Source organism: Schistocerca cancellata, chromosome 8, assembly GCF_023864275.1.
Source record: "Schistocerca cancellata isolate TAMUIC-IGC-003103 chromosome 8, iqSchCanc2.1, whole genome shotgun sequence".
Taxonomy (NCBI): domain Eukaryota; kingdom Metazoa; phylum Arthropoda; class Insecta; order Orthoptera; family Acrididae; genus Schistocerca; species Schistocerca cancellata.
In genome coordinates this window covers 247,568,884-247,586,081 of record NC_064633.1, presented here as the reverse complement: position 1 = coordinate 247,586,081, position 17,198 = coordinate 247,568,884, and the positions used below count along the sequence as shown (strand labels likewise).

Here is a 17,198-nt window from a genome sequence, read left to right as displayed (position 1 = left end):
TGGAAAATAAATGAAGATGGAAGAAAATCGATAGCACTCGAACCTAGTCATCGCTGGACCTGTGGTTCGAGTCTCGTTTGTCATAATTTTTTTCGTTCAGTTCGAATACCTCCGTAATTTAAACATAAAATTCATCATATATGTGATAGTTAATACGTATCTATCTTTTTTTATGAAATATCACTTCATCTTATATTTCCAGGATTGGAAAGCAGGGCACACACATAGCAGGCAAGCATTCCACCACTTTTTTACAAGACTTTGTGTGTCATTCTGGCACAGGGACCATGCTAATCCTCTCTGCATCATTCCAGTTTTGGTAGACGTACCGCCGAAGCGGATGCAACCAGAGGCGCAAGCTGCCTGCTGAAAAATGCAACCGCACTTGGGAACATTAACCGCGTTCGGAAAACATCAAAATCGATGTACTTGACATTTTTTGAGTGTTGTCTCGATCACCATTAGGTAAATGATATTTGAGTTCTGAACTTCACGTACCATAAACATAAAATTCACAAAAATTCCAATTTCCACGTGGCCACTCAACCATACAGTTGATTACAGCCTTTTACGCAAAATGTGCTAATGGAAACGCATCTGGCTATAAATTATGTCGACAACACTTATCCTTCGCAACTGCAACGGAAACCAAGTCATATGTACGAGAAAGAGGTAACTAGTCATTAATGGAAGAGGAATATACGTAACTAAGGCGATGCAAAGATTATGAAACTGTTGGATTAACTGCATTCCCTCGTAGACGATTTTACGTGCAATGCATATGTTAATGCAGTATGCATATCGTGAAGCAACTCTCAGTCTTACGTAATGAGAAAATACTCTGACTTCTGAACACACAAAAGAGAGCTTTCCTCTGAATATTTCTTTTATGTCGATTTGAAGCGTGTGCTGTACGTACTTCTACATTTGCCATCAATATACTGTAGATGTACTTATCCACAAGTGCTGAAAATCAAGTAATACCAAATAATACTCAAGGTGCTGTGAAATGTACCACTAACTTTTGAGTGCCAAGGCAATTAAACAGGGAATCCAGTCACTGTGTGGGCTGTTGCAGACAGTGAACGCATACACTGAGATGAAAAAAGTCATGGGATACTTTCTGATATCGTGTCGGATCACTTTTTGCAGCAGATCGATGCGACATTGGGCTCAACCAGTCCTTGGAAGTCCCCTGCAGAATTACTGAGCCATGTTGCCTCTATAGCCTTCCATAACTGCGAAAGTGTTGACGGTGCTGGGCGCTATGGGCGAACTGATCTCTCGATTGTGCGTCATAAATGTTCTATGGGATTCATGTCTTTGATCTGGGTGACCAAATTATTTGCTCAAATTGACCAGAATGTCCTTCAAACCAATCACGAACAGTTGTGGTCCTGTCACTTGACATAGTTGTCTGGGAACATAAAGTCAGTCAATAGCTGCAAATGCTCTATAAGTAGCGGAACATAACCATTTGAAGTTAGTGATAGGGCCAGTTGGACCAGAGGACCCCGTCTATTCCTCGTAAACATAGATCACATCATTATGGAGCCACTACCAGTTTGCGCAGTGCCCTGTTGACAACGTGAGTCCAGGGTTTCGTGGGGTCTGCCCCACACTCGAAACCTGTCGCCAGCTCTTACCAACAGAGATCACGATTCATCTGACCAGATCACAGTTTTCTAGTCATCTAGGGTCTAGCCGATATGGTCACGAGCCCATGAGAGGCGCTTTTGGCTATATCATTCTGTTAGCAAAATCACTTGCGTCGCTCGTCTGCTACTGTAGCAAATTAGCGCCACATTTGGCCGCACTGTCCTGGCGGTTATGTTCGTCATACGTCCCAAACAGATTTCTACTGTTACTTCAAGCAGTGTTGCTTGTCTGTTAGCACTGACAGCTCTATGCAAACGCCGCTGCTCTCGGTCGTTAAGTGAACACCGTCGGCCACTGCGTTGTTTGTGGTGAGAGGTAATGCCCGAAATATGATATTCTCGGCACAGTCTTGACGCTGAATCTGGGAATATTGAATCCTCTAGCAATTTCGGAAATGGAATGTTCCATGGGTTTACCTCCAGCCACCATCGTGCGTTCGAAGTCTGTTACACTACTGGCCATTAAAATTGCTACACCACGAAGATGACGTGCTACAGACACGGAATTTAACCGACAGGAAGAAGATGCTGTGATATGCAAATGATTAGCTTCTCAGATCATTCACACAAGTATGGCGACGGTGGCGACACCTACAACGTGCTGACATGAGGAAAATTTCCAACCGATTTCTCATACACTGACAGCAGTTGACCGGCATTGCTTGGTGAAACGTTGTTGTGATGCCTCGTGTAAGGAGGAGAAATGCGTACCATCACGTTTCCGACTTTGATAAAGGTCGGATTGTAGCTTATCGCGATTGCTGTTTGTCGTATCGCGACATTTCTGATCGCGTTGGTCGAGCCCCAATGACTGTTAGCAGAATATGGAATCGGTGGGTTCAGGAGGGTAATACGGAACGCCGTGCTGGATCCAAACGGCCTCGTATCACTAGCAGTCGAGATGAAAGGCATCTTATCCGCATGGCTGTAACGGACCGTGCAGCCACGTCTCGATCCCTGAGTCAACAGATGGGGACGTTTGCAAGACAACAATCATCTGCACGAACAGTTCGACGATGTTTGCAGCAGCATGGACTATCAGCTCGGAGACCATGGCTGCGACTACCCATGACACTGCATGACAGACAGGAGCGCCTGCGATGTTACTCAACGACGAACCTGGGTGCACGAATGGTAAAATGTCATTTTTTTTGGATTAATCCGGGTTCTGTTTACAGCATCATGATGGTCGCATCCGTGTTTGACGACATCGCTGTGAAATCACATTGGAAACGTGTATTCGTAATCGCCATACTGGCGTATCACCTGGCGTGATGGTATGGGGTGCCACTTGTTACACGTCTCGGTCACCTCTTGTTCGCATTGACGGCACATTGAACAGTTGACGTTACACTTCAGATGCGTTACGATGCGTGGCTCTACCCTTCATTCGATCCCTGCGAAACCCTACATTTCAGCAGGATAATGCACGACCGCATGTTGCAGGTCCTGTACAGGCCTTTCTGGATACAGAAAATGTTCGACTGCTGCCCTGGCCAGCACATTCTCCAGATATCTCACCAACTGAAAACGTCTGGTCAATGGTGGCCGAGCAACTGGCTTGACACAATACGCTAGTCACTACTTTTGATGAACTTTGGTATCGTGTTGAAGCTGCATGGGTGTACCTCTACACGCCATCCAAGCTCTGTTTGACTCAATGCCCAGGCGTATCAAGGCCGTTATTACGGCCAGAGGTGGTTGTTCTGGGTACTGATTTCTCAGGATCTGTGCACCCAAATTGCGTGAAAATGTAATCACATGTCAATTTTAATATAGTATATTTGTCCAATGTATACCCGTTAATCATCTGCATTTCTTGTTGGTGTAGCAATTTTAATGGCCAGTAGTGTAATTCCCGTCGTGCAGCCATAATCACGTGGGAAAAATGTTCAAATGTGTGTGAATTCCTAAGGGAGCAAACTGCTGAGGTCATCGGTCTCTAGACTTTCACACTTCTTAAACTACCTTACGCTAAAGACACCACACACACCCATGGTTGAGGGAGGACTCGAACCTCCGGCGGGAGGGGCCGCGCGATTCGTGACGTGGCGCCTCTAAACGCGCGGCCACGTCAGAAATCTTTTCACATGAGTCACCTTAGTACAAATGACAGTTCTGTCAATGCACTGCCCTTTTACACCTTGTGTGCGCTATACTGCCGCCATCTTATCGGTACATATCGGTATCGCACGACGTCCCCCCAGTGTATAACCATGTGTCTGCGTAAGGAAAAATAAATGTTCAAAAGAAACAGGTAAATCAATACTAGATTTGTAAACGAAGTGATATATAACAAAAAGTCTTCTTTTGTATGGTATTCAGTCGTGTATCGAACCTTCTGAGTCAACAACGAAATTTAGACTGAATACAAAAGAGATTCACTACTTTACAGTATATTAAAAAATTATATCAAAGAATTTATCAGGCATGCTATGAACAATAGGGCGTTTTAGAAGGTAACATGACCATGAATGTTAATAGCATGTACCGATATTCCAGTCAAGGTGGACACGTGACGGAAACTCTTACACAAAAAGTCCCATTTTTCAATTGGAATGACAAGTAATGGCAAGAGGTTTATCATACCAAACCACCACATTGTTCTATGCAAATGCGTGTGATGAAATTTGCAATGCTTTGCTTAACTCAACGGCATATAGCAATCTTAGCATGATGTGTAACAGTAGCCTGCAGCCGCGTAGCCAAGCTGAACCAAGAGAAGAACACAAAGCAGCAGTATCTCACTCGAAACTGGGGTCCCAAGTCTCACCGAATTCAGTAGGAAGCGACGAACCGTCCGACTGGCCACCAAAAGAAAGCAAAGAGCTTCCCAAGAGATATGCCATGCGTCCGCGAAGGAAAGAGCTGCACTAGGCAGTGCCATAATCTAACATAAAAGCCACGAGAATCCATCTCATTTTCGTTATCCACTGCGATAGCAGAACTTCAGGCGGATGTTGAGTCAGGCGGGATCCTATGATAGCGAAAGGGAATCACACATGTTTGTACTGGCTTTCAGTATCCTTTCTACAAACGGTAGTGTCTGCTTCGCAAGAAGAAGATACTAAAAGTTTCATTATTTAGGTTTCGAAGAAACTGAGAAGTATACAACATATTACTGAACGGTATCGATCAGTAATGTCTTGTAAGCTGTATATGTGTATCAGTGTTTCTTTTTGAGAATAGAAAATCGCTAGTGAATAGCAGAACAGAAGGTGTCATGAAGAAAGATTCTGTTCACCTATACAGCATGGTCAGAAGCAGTCTAAAATGCTTGCAAGAGTGTTGCTGCATACGATATGCTGAAAAATGCTTACTAAGAATAATTCGATACTTAGCGCTGTTTCTGAGTTATTTAGCATTCAAGTTATACAAACAGGCTATTGCTCAAGCAAATTCAAGCGTCCTGCCACATAAATGTATTGTTAGTTTTTCTCATAGCGTAAATGATAGCGCAAGAGACTGCTCAGCCCATGGTTTGGATTCAGTTCTTACTAACATCCCGCATTCAGTTTTAATATCTCTCTATTGATAGCGGGCTGTTTGAATCTGCATGCACGTCGACCTGGTTGGCTAACATCAAAGCTAATTAATTCAGAAAGAGCGCAAAGCATCAATATTTCTTTTCTTAACAAATGTTTCTCAGCACAACCGATCCAACAAAAATCTTACAAGCCTTTCAGACTAATCCTGGCCATTGTATATAACAATGTGAAGTTTTGTTTGGCACACTTTGAAACAAACCACTATATTAATAATGGCAATAATACTTATAGAAACTGAAGCAATGAATTAAAATGTCCGTCTCAGCCAGGGTTCGAACCCAGGATCCCCTGTGTACTAGGCAGACATGTTAGCTTTTACACCACAGTTGCTGTATGAGTAACACAGCCGAATGGACCACCGGAATCCAATGCACTCCCTAGCAAAAACTTCACACCTTCAGCCCATTTTGCCCTTCTTAAATCGTTAGTATTGCTCAGGCTCTCTGGTATTTCAATAGGAGCCAGTTTTGTATGTAACAGGCAAATCCTGCCTGTATCTCAGATGTAGATGATCGATAGATCTTAGACAGTTACATTTTCCTTGAGTCATATTTGTCTCAGATTTATCTATGATAATGATAGAAGCTGAAGAAACGAATTAAAATTTTTGCCAAAGCCAGGGCTTGAATTTGAGGTCGCCACCTTAGTAGGCAGACGTGTTAGTCATTATTGAGAGAATTGGCAATACTGTCGAATAAAGTAACGCAACTAAAGGTTTGAACTGGACTTTGTGTTACAGAGCACACTGGTGTGGGACAGTCTGTGCAGAGAAGTTATCTACACTGCTACTTGATGCATTTCCCTAGCAAACAGAATACATAGGTTTGAGTCATAGCCATGGCATAAATTTTAATTTATTTCTTCAGTTTCTATCGTTATAGCGGATAAAGTTGAGACCTACATGTCTCAAAGAAAATATAATTATATAAGAAAATAATAATCGCATATGGGATGCAGTACCCATATTATTTGACATACGCAATGACCCACTCAACCTATCCATGGTGAGGCAACTATCACAAAGATATGATAATATGTCGAAAGCATTTCCGCTTCTGTGGCACAGAAGCAGCCAGTTCCTCAACTCCCACTACATCAGTGCCTGCCACATCAGAACCACCAACACAGGCTTGCTTTGAAGATGAAGTAATCAAATCAAGTGGAGTTAGTTGTATCTTGCAAAAGTGTGTGTCTGTAAGAATGTACAAATCATCAGACTTGGTGAAAAGCTATCATGGGACAAGGAGTGTGCCTACCATTGCACGAACAGACAGAAAGCGAAAATATATCGGAAGAACCAAATGAATAAGGACAAACCAATATTGAAAAATGTTGGATTCTGATAATTAAAAAAAAGAGATTTTTTTATCCACACATATCAAAAAAAGTTTTGCATCACCCCGGTTCCCAGAACTCCGGAAGGTAGACGTTGAATGTGGATATTGCATCACAGACACAGTCTCTTTGAATGTTCAGAGTTGTCGCTAAACGCGTCCAAAGATGTAAACAACCATTCATGAGCAGCGTCTATTAGACGAAGGGGTCCGACGGCCAATTAGTTCCAGTAGTTCCACCAGGAAGATGGTACACAGCTCGTTTTGTCTGTAGTTCGACTATGCCTAGACGATCAATACCGCGGTTCGATCGCGTCCGCACTTTGTGCTAGGAAGGTCTCTCAACAAGGGAAGTCACCAGGCGTCTCGGAATGAACCAAAGTGATATCGTTCGGACATGGAGGAGATACAGTGAGACGTGAAATATCGATGACATGCCTCGTTCAGGCCGCCAATGGGCAACTACTGCAGTGGATGACCGCTACCGAAGGATTATGGCTCGGAGGAACCCTGACAGCAACGCCACCATGGTGAATGTTACGTTTCGTGCAGCCACAGGACGTCGTGTTACGACTCAAATTGTGCTCAATAGGCTGCATGATGCGCAACTTCACTCCCGACGTCCATGGCGAGGTCCATCTTTGCAACCATGACGCCATGCAGCGTTGGACAATTGGACCCAACAACATGCCGAATGGCCCGCTCAAGACTGGAATCACGTTCTCTTCACCGATGAGTGTCGCATATGCCTTCAACTAGAAATCGTCGGAGACGTATTTGGAGGCAACCTGGTCAGGCGGAATGCCTTAGACACACTGCCCAGAGAGTGCAGTCCGCAGCTCGTGGTCGTGCGGTAGCGTTCTCGCTTCCCGCGCCTGGGTTCCCGGGTTCGATTCCCGGCGGGGTCAGGGATTTTCGCTGCCTCGTGATGACTGGGTGTTGTGTGATGTCCTTAGGTTAGTTAGGTTTAAGTAGTTTTAAGTTCTAGGGGACTGATGACCATAGAAGTTAAGTCCCATAGTGCTAAGAGCCACTTTTGAGTGCAGCAAGTTGGGGGTTACATGCTGTTTTGGGGTGGCGTTACGTGGGGCCGACGTACGCCGCTGGTGGTCATCGAAGGCACCGTAATGGCTGTACGAAACGTGAATGCCATCATCCGACCGTTTGTCGAACCATATCGGCAGGATATTGGCGAGGTATTCGTCTTCATGGAAGATAATTCGCGTCCCCAATCGTGCACATCTTGGGACTCACTTCCTTCAGGATAAAGACATCGCTCGACTAGAGTGGCCATCTTGTTCTCAAGACATGAACCCTATCGAACATGCCTGAGATGGGTTGAAAAGGGCTGTTTATGGACGACGTGACCCACCAAACACTCTAAGGGATCTACGCCGAATCGCCATTGAGGAGTGGGACAGTCTGGACCAACAGCGCACTGATGAACTTCTGGATAGTATGCCAAGACGAATACAGGCATACATCACTGCAAGAGACGTGCTAGTGGGTATTAGAGGTGGTGGTGTGTACAGCATTCTGGAGTATCGTCTCTGAAGGCGTCGCAGTATGGAGGTACAACACGGAATGTGTGGTTTTCTTGGCCAATAAAAAGGGCGGAAATGATGTTTACGTTAATCTTTACTAAAATTTTCTGTGCAGTTTCCGGAACTCTCGGAACCGAGGTGATGCAAAACTTTATTTGGTGTATGTATTAAGACAGTTCAGCATGACACTGAAGGAGAAAGTCGCCCAAGGCGGATAGACGAAAATAGGCTGCTTGCTCTAAATTTGTTGTACTACAGAGCTGAGGCATACAGATTTTTGCCAGAATACTTCATGCACCTATAATTGTGTTCATTAAGGAAGGTTGTTGTTGTTATTGTGGTCTTCAGTCCAGAGACTAGTTTGATGCAGCTCTCCATGCTACTCTATCCTGTGCAAGGTTCTTCATCTCCCAGTACCTACTGCAACCTACATCCTTCTGAATCTGTTTAGTGTAGTCATCGCATCACTTGATCTCCCCCTACGATTTTTAACCTCCACGCTGCCCTCAAATACTAAATTGGTGATCTCTTGATGCCTCAGAATATGCCCTACCAACCGATCCCTTCTTCTAGTGAAATTGTGCCACAAAATTCTATTCTCTCCAATCCTATTCAATACCTCCTTATCAGTTATGTGATCTACCCACCTAATCTTCAGCATTCTTCTGTAGCACCATATTTCGAAAGCTTCTATTCTCTTCTTGTCTAAACTATTTATAGTCCACGTTCCCTTCCATACATGGCTACACTCCATACAAATACTTTCAGCGGCTAGTTCCGGCGGAGGTTCGAGTCCTCCCTCGGGCGTGTGTGTTTGTCCTTAGGATAATTTAGGTTAAGTAGTGTGTAAGCTTAGGGACTGATGACCTTTGCAGTTAAGTCCTATAAGATTTCACACACATTTGAACCATTTTTGAATAATTTTGGAAACGACTTCCTGACACTTAAATCTATACTCAATGTTAACAAATTTCTCTTCTTCAGAAACGCTTTCCGTGCCATTGCCAGTCTACATTTTATATCCTCTCTCCTTCGACCATCATCAGTTATTTTGCTCCCCAAACAGCAAAACTCCTTTACTACTTTAAGTGTGTCATTTCCTAATCTAATTCCCGCAGCATCACCCGATTTAATTCGACTACATTCCATTATCCTCGTTTTGCTTTTGTTGATGTTCATCTTATATCCTCCTTTCAAGACACTGTCCATTCCAGTCAGCTGCTCTTCCAGGTCCTTTGCTGTCTCTGATAGAATTTCAATGTCATCGGCGAACCTTATAGTCTTTATTTCTTCCCCATGCATTTTAATTCCACCTCTTTGCTTTCTCATCGCCTGAAGACATCACTCTAGGTATCAAAAGATAACAATTTTCGCAACGGTGAGTGTCGCACAGTATATGTATTAGATTGTGGCAAGATCCTATGTTTATCAGCGTGTCTCGTTGGGTAAGACAGGACAGCGTCATGTGAGATCATCAATGAAACATTTCTAGGCGGAACGAGTCGCGTTTCACCGTCTTCCGAGCTGCGAGAAAATGCTAAAGCATGTCAGGGGTGGAATCCATGTGCTCCAGCCATTTGCGACGTAAGCTGTCTCACTACACGAAGTAAAGGCACCATCGTTGCTAAGGCAATAACGAATCAGAGGGTCTGCATCAATTTATTGCATTATTGTATTAACTACATAGTTTTCAATAAGATGCCGTCGTTCCTTTACCTGTGAGACAACTGGCATGGCTACAACTCAGGCATTACTTCTCACTAGCCCGTAACAATCCGTTTACACACTCATTTATTCCAAGGTCTCACGACTGGAACGGAAGAATACAACAAGAGTAGGTTCCATTTGAAACGCAAATGGTTCCTGGCTATCCAGCAGACAACCACAGCAAAGGAAAACCCTAGTCGTAATAGTTCAAAGGTATAAGGAACAGGAAGTTGGTAACTAGCCGTGTGTTTGCTATCGTGAGACCCGTAACTCATATGCAAGTTATGGAGCAGAATCACGATGTTATGCAGATCTGTACAAGGTGTGTGGTTCAAGCTCATAATGGCCCTTATATATATCATATGTGGGGTGGCTAGCCTGTCATGTAATTTATTCATTAAATTAATTGATCAAAGTTCCCCTCCAAAGAGGCTATAGAAAAGGATTCTGGTGAGCGTGTTTGATACAGGAAAGTAATCCTAAAAACTGACAATTACATTTATATTCTTTAAATGGAGCACAAAATTTATCAAGGATTTGTACAAGGAACAATGATTTATATTAACGTGTGCCAAACATGTAAACAGTACTCACTTGCTAGACATTTTGGCAATAACCTACTACTGCATGAGATCTAGTGCCCTTCTCTACTTCGAGGGAGGAGCAAAATGAACAGGAGGAATGTACAATATCTGTAAGCCAGGGGGTAATCAGATGCAGTACCACGATATCACCAAAGGAGGCAAAGTGGTCCTACTGATACCACGGCTGAGAAGTCTCAATTCGAATTTTGGGCAGCTGAAAAATCAACTGAAATCGTACAGGCTGGGGCTGCGTACTTTACCGACAGTGCGGCGCAAGGAGGCGTGCTGATGACGGCTGCTATTCGTGGTCGGCTCCTCTGCATGGAGATGGGCTCTGCCATGAAGATCGATCGAAGCGCGAGAGCGAGAAAAACTGTTTGTCCGGGTCGCCGAAAAGTTCAGTCTGCGAATGAAGTTACTCTGCCGTAAGGGCGGCAAGTATGCGATCATCTCTTGCGGCGGCCGGGAAACGAACCTCAAATTATCTTCCACCCTATGCTCAGAGGTGACGGCTGCACTGTGCCAGAACTCGGCCAATCGTCGCCTATTAATAAAGCTTCCGCCAATTATGGCCTTATAACAAATTCGTCAAGATTCATACTGCAGTACTCTGTCAACCCAGGTGACAATACCATTCAATCCCGCCAAATCGCGATGGAGACTGGAAACATGTGCTGACGTAACAGTCGAGCACCCTATCATAGGCTCCGCCAGGCATTGTACGGGAACCTTTGTGGTAATGGGGACCAACGGAATACTATAATTGAGATACTTCGTGTGGCGCCGTTGTGTCAGCTATTTCTTGAAGCTTGGCGATTATTTCTCCGAAATGCCCCAAAAGATAGGATAGTCATGGCGCCGAGCAGACGCGCTCCTGCCCAAAACAGGAGGCTTTCGTAAGAAAACTGCTCCGAGCCATTGTAAAAATAGCGAGCGTGAGACCCAACATCAAAACAGAAAGCCACCAGCCAGGGATCGGGACTCTGTCCACAATTCACAGTGACCGGATGTCTCCCCCTCAACCCCCCCCCCCCCTCCCTCCGCCACTCTTGACCGTTCGCTGCTATTATGAACAGTTGCCCTCCTCACAGCCCAAAAGTTCCCGCTCATCTTCTATGTGAAATGACAGAAATACGTTATGCATGCATCCTACTCCTGATTCAGAATTTAGAAATTCAAGATAGGTTGTTTTGATGGCCCTTAATAAGCGTATACAGAGACCAGAGAGTCTGCCCTTTTACAGAGTCACACCAAAAGAAAAAGTTTTTCGCCGAAACAAATAGATTTTATTCCCAGTTTAATAAACCTCGCCAAGACCGAAACTTCCTGGCAGATTAAAACTGCGTGCCGGACCGAGACTCGAACTCGGGACCTTTGCCTTTCGCAGGCAAGTGCTCTGCCATCTGAGCTACCGAAGCACGACTGCCGGCCGTGGTGGCCGTGCGGTTCTAGGCGCTGCAGCCCGGAACTGCGGGATTGCTACAGTTACAGGTTCGAATCCTGCCTCTGGCATGGATGTGTGTGATGTCCTTAGGTTAGTTAGGTTTAAGTAGTTCTAAGTTCTAGGGGACTGATGACCTAAGATGTTAAGTCCCATAGTGCTCAGAGCCATTTGAACCATTTTGAAGTACGACTCAGGCCCGGTACTCACAGCTTTACTTCTGCCAGTACCTCGTTTTCTACCTTCCAAACTTGGTAGAGCACTTGCCCGCGAAAGGCAAAGGTCCCGAGTTTGAGTCTCGGTCGGGCACAGAGTTTTAATCTGCCAGGAAGTTTCATATCAGCGCACTATCCGCTGCAGAGTGAAAAATCTCATTCTCGCCAAGACTATTTCGTCAACCAGTTTCTTTGCTATTACGCTTCTGAACCTAAATCATGGTTGCAAAGGAAAGGAAGAGACGATTTAATGTCTTGCGGAGTGCGAGGTTGTTATGTTGTGCGAGCTAGGATTGGGGAAAGATGCGGAAAGATGTTGGTTGTAACCATTTGATGATGATGAGGTCCCATACTCCGAGGAGCGTAGGGGACGATGCGGGAGACACGCATTGCCGTACTTGAAGGGAGTTATTTTCGCAATTCCATTCGTGGATCTATAGATACGATGGCAAATATAAATATTTTTATGACAGTTATGATAGTTGATTTTATTATGTTTCCGAGTGTATGCCACAGGCAGTATATTTGGAGCAAAAGATTTGCAAACATGATATTAATTAGCATGTCTGCAAATTCATATTTTAGAAATGCAAGATAGGAGGTTTTGATGGCCCCTATGAAGAGCCCGGGAGGCCTGCCGTCTTTCAGAGTCACACCAAAAGAGAAAGTTTTTCGACGAAACTAATTGTTTAGTTATTTATTATGTAAATGTAAAGTCTTATAGTGCCGGCATATTAACTGCTTTATCTAATCTGATCGGTGATATTGCTATTTTAATTTCTACTGCTTGAATATCAGTTTTCCGTGGTTGGAATTATATTTATTATTATGACTTTATTTCGAGTTCGTTTGAAACAAAGTTTATCACTATATTAATTGTTTTTTTCTTCTTGACTTCCTGCTGCTATAGATGCTCCTACTCCTGTTTCTGCCTTGGTTCATTCTTCTACTCTTGTTACTACTGGGGTAAGCTGTTTTGATGGCCCCTAATAAGTGTAGGAAGAGCCCGGAAGGTCTGCCGTCTTGCAAAGTCACACCTAAACAAAGAGTTTTTCGACGAAACTAATAGATTTCAGTTCACATGCTGCTCTAGCGAACACAACGTGATTTCATCCTTTATTATTGCTTCGTTTCAATGTAACTTACAGGAGTAAGTTAATAAAATAAATCAGAAACCAAAAGTTAATTTAAATAGCTTTATTTTTATTTTTTAGTAACAGCGAGAAGATAATAGGCCATATGCTGAAAAAAATCATAGATGCCAGTTAACAATTGCTTACTTTCACTCACATAATGCCATTCCACAATAATTGTAAATCGTCACTCGAAAATGTTAGCAATACCTCATGAAAATCTTTACAAAAAAAAAAAAAAAAATAGTTCAAATGGCTCTGAGCACTATGGGACTTAACATCTGAGGTCATCAGTCCCCTAGAACTTAGAACTACTTAAACCTAACTAACCTAAGGACATCACACACATCCATGCCCGAGGCAGGATTCTAACCTGTGACCGCAGCGGTCGCGCGGTTCCAGACTGAAGCGCCTAGAACCGCTTGGCCACACCGGCCGGCAATTCTTTACAAAATTTCTATAACAAAAACGTGTGGTTATTGTGTCAGCCAACAACTTAACATTTACTGATTACAATTACTTAATCAGCAACTCATGTAACTGCATTTGGTTATCATAAACTTTCATAAGCTAATTATTCTCAGTATCAACGATCGTGTAGCGTATGTTTCAAAAGCAGCGACCTGTGCAAACGGCCTCGAGTTCGAGAAGCACCAGCATGCTCCTTAGTACCTCCTTAGCCTGTTCGCTAACCAAGTGTGTATTTTCAGTGTGCTACATAGGCCTACACATGACTCTCCTCAGCGACCGAAGACACGCTTGTGTGGTGGCTCTCGACGTACGTAGTCCTATTCCCAAGCTGATGGTGAAAAACTTTCACTGCCAGTAGTTGGCCCCCGAGAGGAAGAGACATGGTGGCGTAAGGTAAATTGCAAACCTCTCCGCAGTACATAATGACGCGAGAGCATTTGTTACTGTTGATGGCGATGCGTGCTTCGGATGGGGACATTAAACTAGGCGACTGACTTGGTGCTGTGCGAGAGTAGTAGACTAAGTGCCGGACTAGGAACACCCTCTCGCTTTCCTTCATCCACAACAACGCAGATCCTCCACTGCTCTCTGGAAGCACTCATCAGTCATCCGTATGTCACAGATGCATTCTTGACACTTCATAACAAGGTGGAGGAAGTCAAAGACAAACCACCTCGATAGGACCTTGCCTAGAACAGCAAAGCAGGTTTCCTGCATCTGCTCTGCAAAAATCATTCCCTGAGTACAGGACTACTTTGTCATTTTCAGCCTACATTGCGCACAAGTATTCATTGTTGTCCAATAGAACGGGAAAAATTCAGTTTACCGCACGCTCTCGCTCTCAGTCGAAGATTTTAAAACACCCACAAGGCACAGAAATTCCGGTTAAATACATTGCTCGCCAAAAAAAACAAAAAAAAAACAAAAAACAAAAAACACGAAGTACCCAGAGAGGACTCAGAACTCAGAAGGGAAATGAAACTTCACGGGTTGATAGGTTATGTGAAGAGGTTCTGCGATTGCAAGCTCGCCTCAGTGAACTTTGCAATATGAGCTCACGTATCAGTATTATGTTACACCACCTCTTACACCGATAGGACGGGAAAGGGCGTTCTAAGGCCTTTATATCCTTTCCTGAGGCATGGTGGCTCACAACTGTTGTGAATGCTCCTTGATGTCCTTGAGACACTGTCACGAATTTAAAGATGGCGCTGGTCCCACACATGATCTATCGAGGACACATGTGTGGATATTGCTGACGAAGGGAGTGCCTCAAACCACATCCACAGAGACACATGCCATGGTGGACGAGAACTGTCCTGCTCAAAAATGACTACACATTACTGTCGCATGAGAGGAAACACATAAGGATGCAGGATGTATGTAACGTACAGCATGTATGTAACGTACAACTGTGCTATCAGAGTACCGTCAGTCACTACTAGCTGTGACTTGAAATCGTACCTTGATGAGATTTATGCCGTTGATGAATAGGACGCTGGAATCACTGGTCACTTGTTCAAAAATTTTTATTCATTCCCGCGCTTCCGGGACATCCCATCATACAGCTCATTTTGAGATTCTGAAATGCGTCTCCTTCTTACCCCCCAATTTTCCACTCCCATCATGCAGTGGTACTGCTGTTTGCAGAGTGGATTTGCATTCGGGAGGACGGCGCTTCAAACATGCGTCCAGTCATCCTGATTTAGGTTTCCCGTGATTTCTCTAAATCGCTTTAGGCTAATGCCGGGACGGTTCCTTTGAAAGGGCACGGCAGACTTCCACCCCATCCTTCCATAATCCAGTGGGACCGATGACGTCACTGGCCGCTGTGGCCGAGCTGTTCTAGGCGCTTCAGTCCGGAACGACGCTGCTGCTACGGTCGCAAGTTCGAATCCTGTCTCGCGCATGGATGTGTGTGATGCCTTAGGTTAGTTAGGTTTAAGTAGTTCTACGTCTAGGGGACTGATGACCTCAGATGTTAAGTTTCATAGTGCTTAGAGCCATTTGAACCATTTTTGAACCGATGACCTCGCTGTTTCGTCCCCTCTCCCAAATCGATCAACCAACCAAATTAAGGTCGAAATGATATTCGGCAAAACGTCTCGGAGAAGGGTCGATGCAAACCACGAGAAGAAATAGGGAAGAAGTAACTTCATACGACATTGATAAAAATGGAACGGAATACGGCGAATACCGTGCTTGGATTTCAGGGCCGACCTGTTTTCAGATGGTTTCCCGTAACACCACGAAACCTTCTCTGGTCTGAGATTACGAGTGTTTGTGCTAGAGGGCAGCACTGAATAGCTGTAGCGTTCACCTAACTGGTGAGAGTGTCAGCATGAGCAGTCACACTGCTGATTCACACGAATACACATTCCACAAGTTTAATGAACGATACGGAAAATAAATCTAGCAGCAGATCATAAAGCTTCGCGAAGAAAAGGAGGTAAGGCCGGCTATGCCTGAACGTGGAGCGCTGCTCAAAGTTACGAATTTCAGTATTAACGTTGCCATTTTTTAGCATTTACGTGCACTTTTACGGTGACGCTTTAGCGTTAACTTATGGAGGATTCCCACTGTTATAGACTTGTTATGTGTAACCATACCATATCTTCGACACTGAAGACATGGTCGAATGCTAACTTCGTACACGTAACACACCATCAGCAGATGAGTAAATGATTAGAGTTTGCCTGCCGTAGTGACCGAGCGGTTCTAGGCGCTTCAGTCTGGAACGATCCTGCCTCGGGCATGGATGTGTATAATGTCCTTAGGTTAGTTAGGTTTAAGTAGTTCTAAATTTTAGGGGACTGCTGACGTCAGATGTTAAGTTCCATAGAGCTCAGAGCCATTTGATTAGATTTTATATTCACTGTGACAAGTAGAACAGCCATCGAAGCGCACCAGTGTTTCCCATATTTAGTGTAGCTACCAGGTCTGATGGGATATATAAGCCATGTGAACAGCGTCAGGCGGTGACTGATCACTGTCATGGACACGGAGATGCCGCGTAGGCATGTGAGACAGCGTTGTCAGCACATGATGAGGTTTGAAAGTGGCCCAATTGTGTATCTCCATTTGGAAAAATTATACGCTGGGCTAACAAAAAGACAGAGATACAAAAAAATCGAGATACATTGATGAAGAATAAAATTGTATCATCATCAGTTCTGCTTTTTTTTGGAGACGGTTTTAAGGGACAGACTTACCACGAGGTCGTTTGCGACGCCATCAGAAATAAATATATTAAAATATACTCGGAAATCCCCCCCCATGAACCATGGACCTTGCCGTTGGTGGGGAGGCTTGTGTGCCTCAGCGATACAGATAGCCGTACCGTAGGTACAACCACAACGGAGGGGTATCTGTTGAGAGGCCAGACAAACGTGTGGTTCCTGAAGAGGGGCAGCAGCCTTTTCAGTAGTTGCAAGGGCAACAGTCTGGATGATTGACTGATCTGGCCTTGTAACAATAACCAAAACGGCCTTGCTGTGCTGGTACTGCGAACGGCTGAAAGCAAGGGGAAACTACGGCCGTAATTTTTCCCGAGGGCATGCAGC

General features: G+C 44.3%; 1 non-coding gene across 1 annotated transcript; it reads right to left on the bottom strand.

Annotated features, from left to right (window-relative positions):
- Nucleotides 1-237: 237 nt before the first annotated feature.
- LOC126096074 (U6 spliceosomal RNA) lies at nt 238-344 on the bottom strand. The gene has a single exon (XR_007522027.1). It is a non-coding gene; the product is annotated as a U6 spliceosomal RNA (small nuclear RNA).
- Between the last annotated feature and the right edge of the window lie 16,854 nt (nt 345-17,198).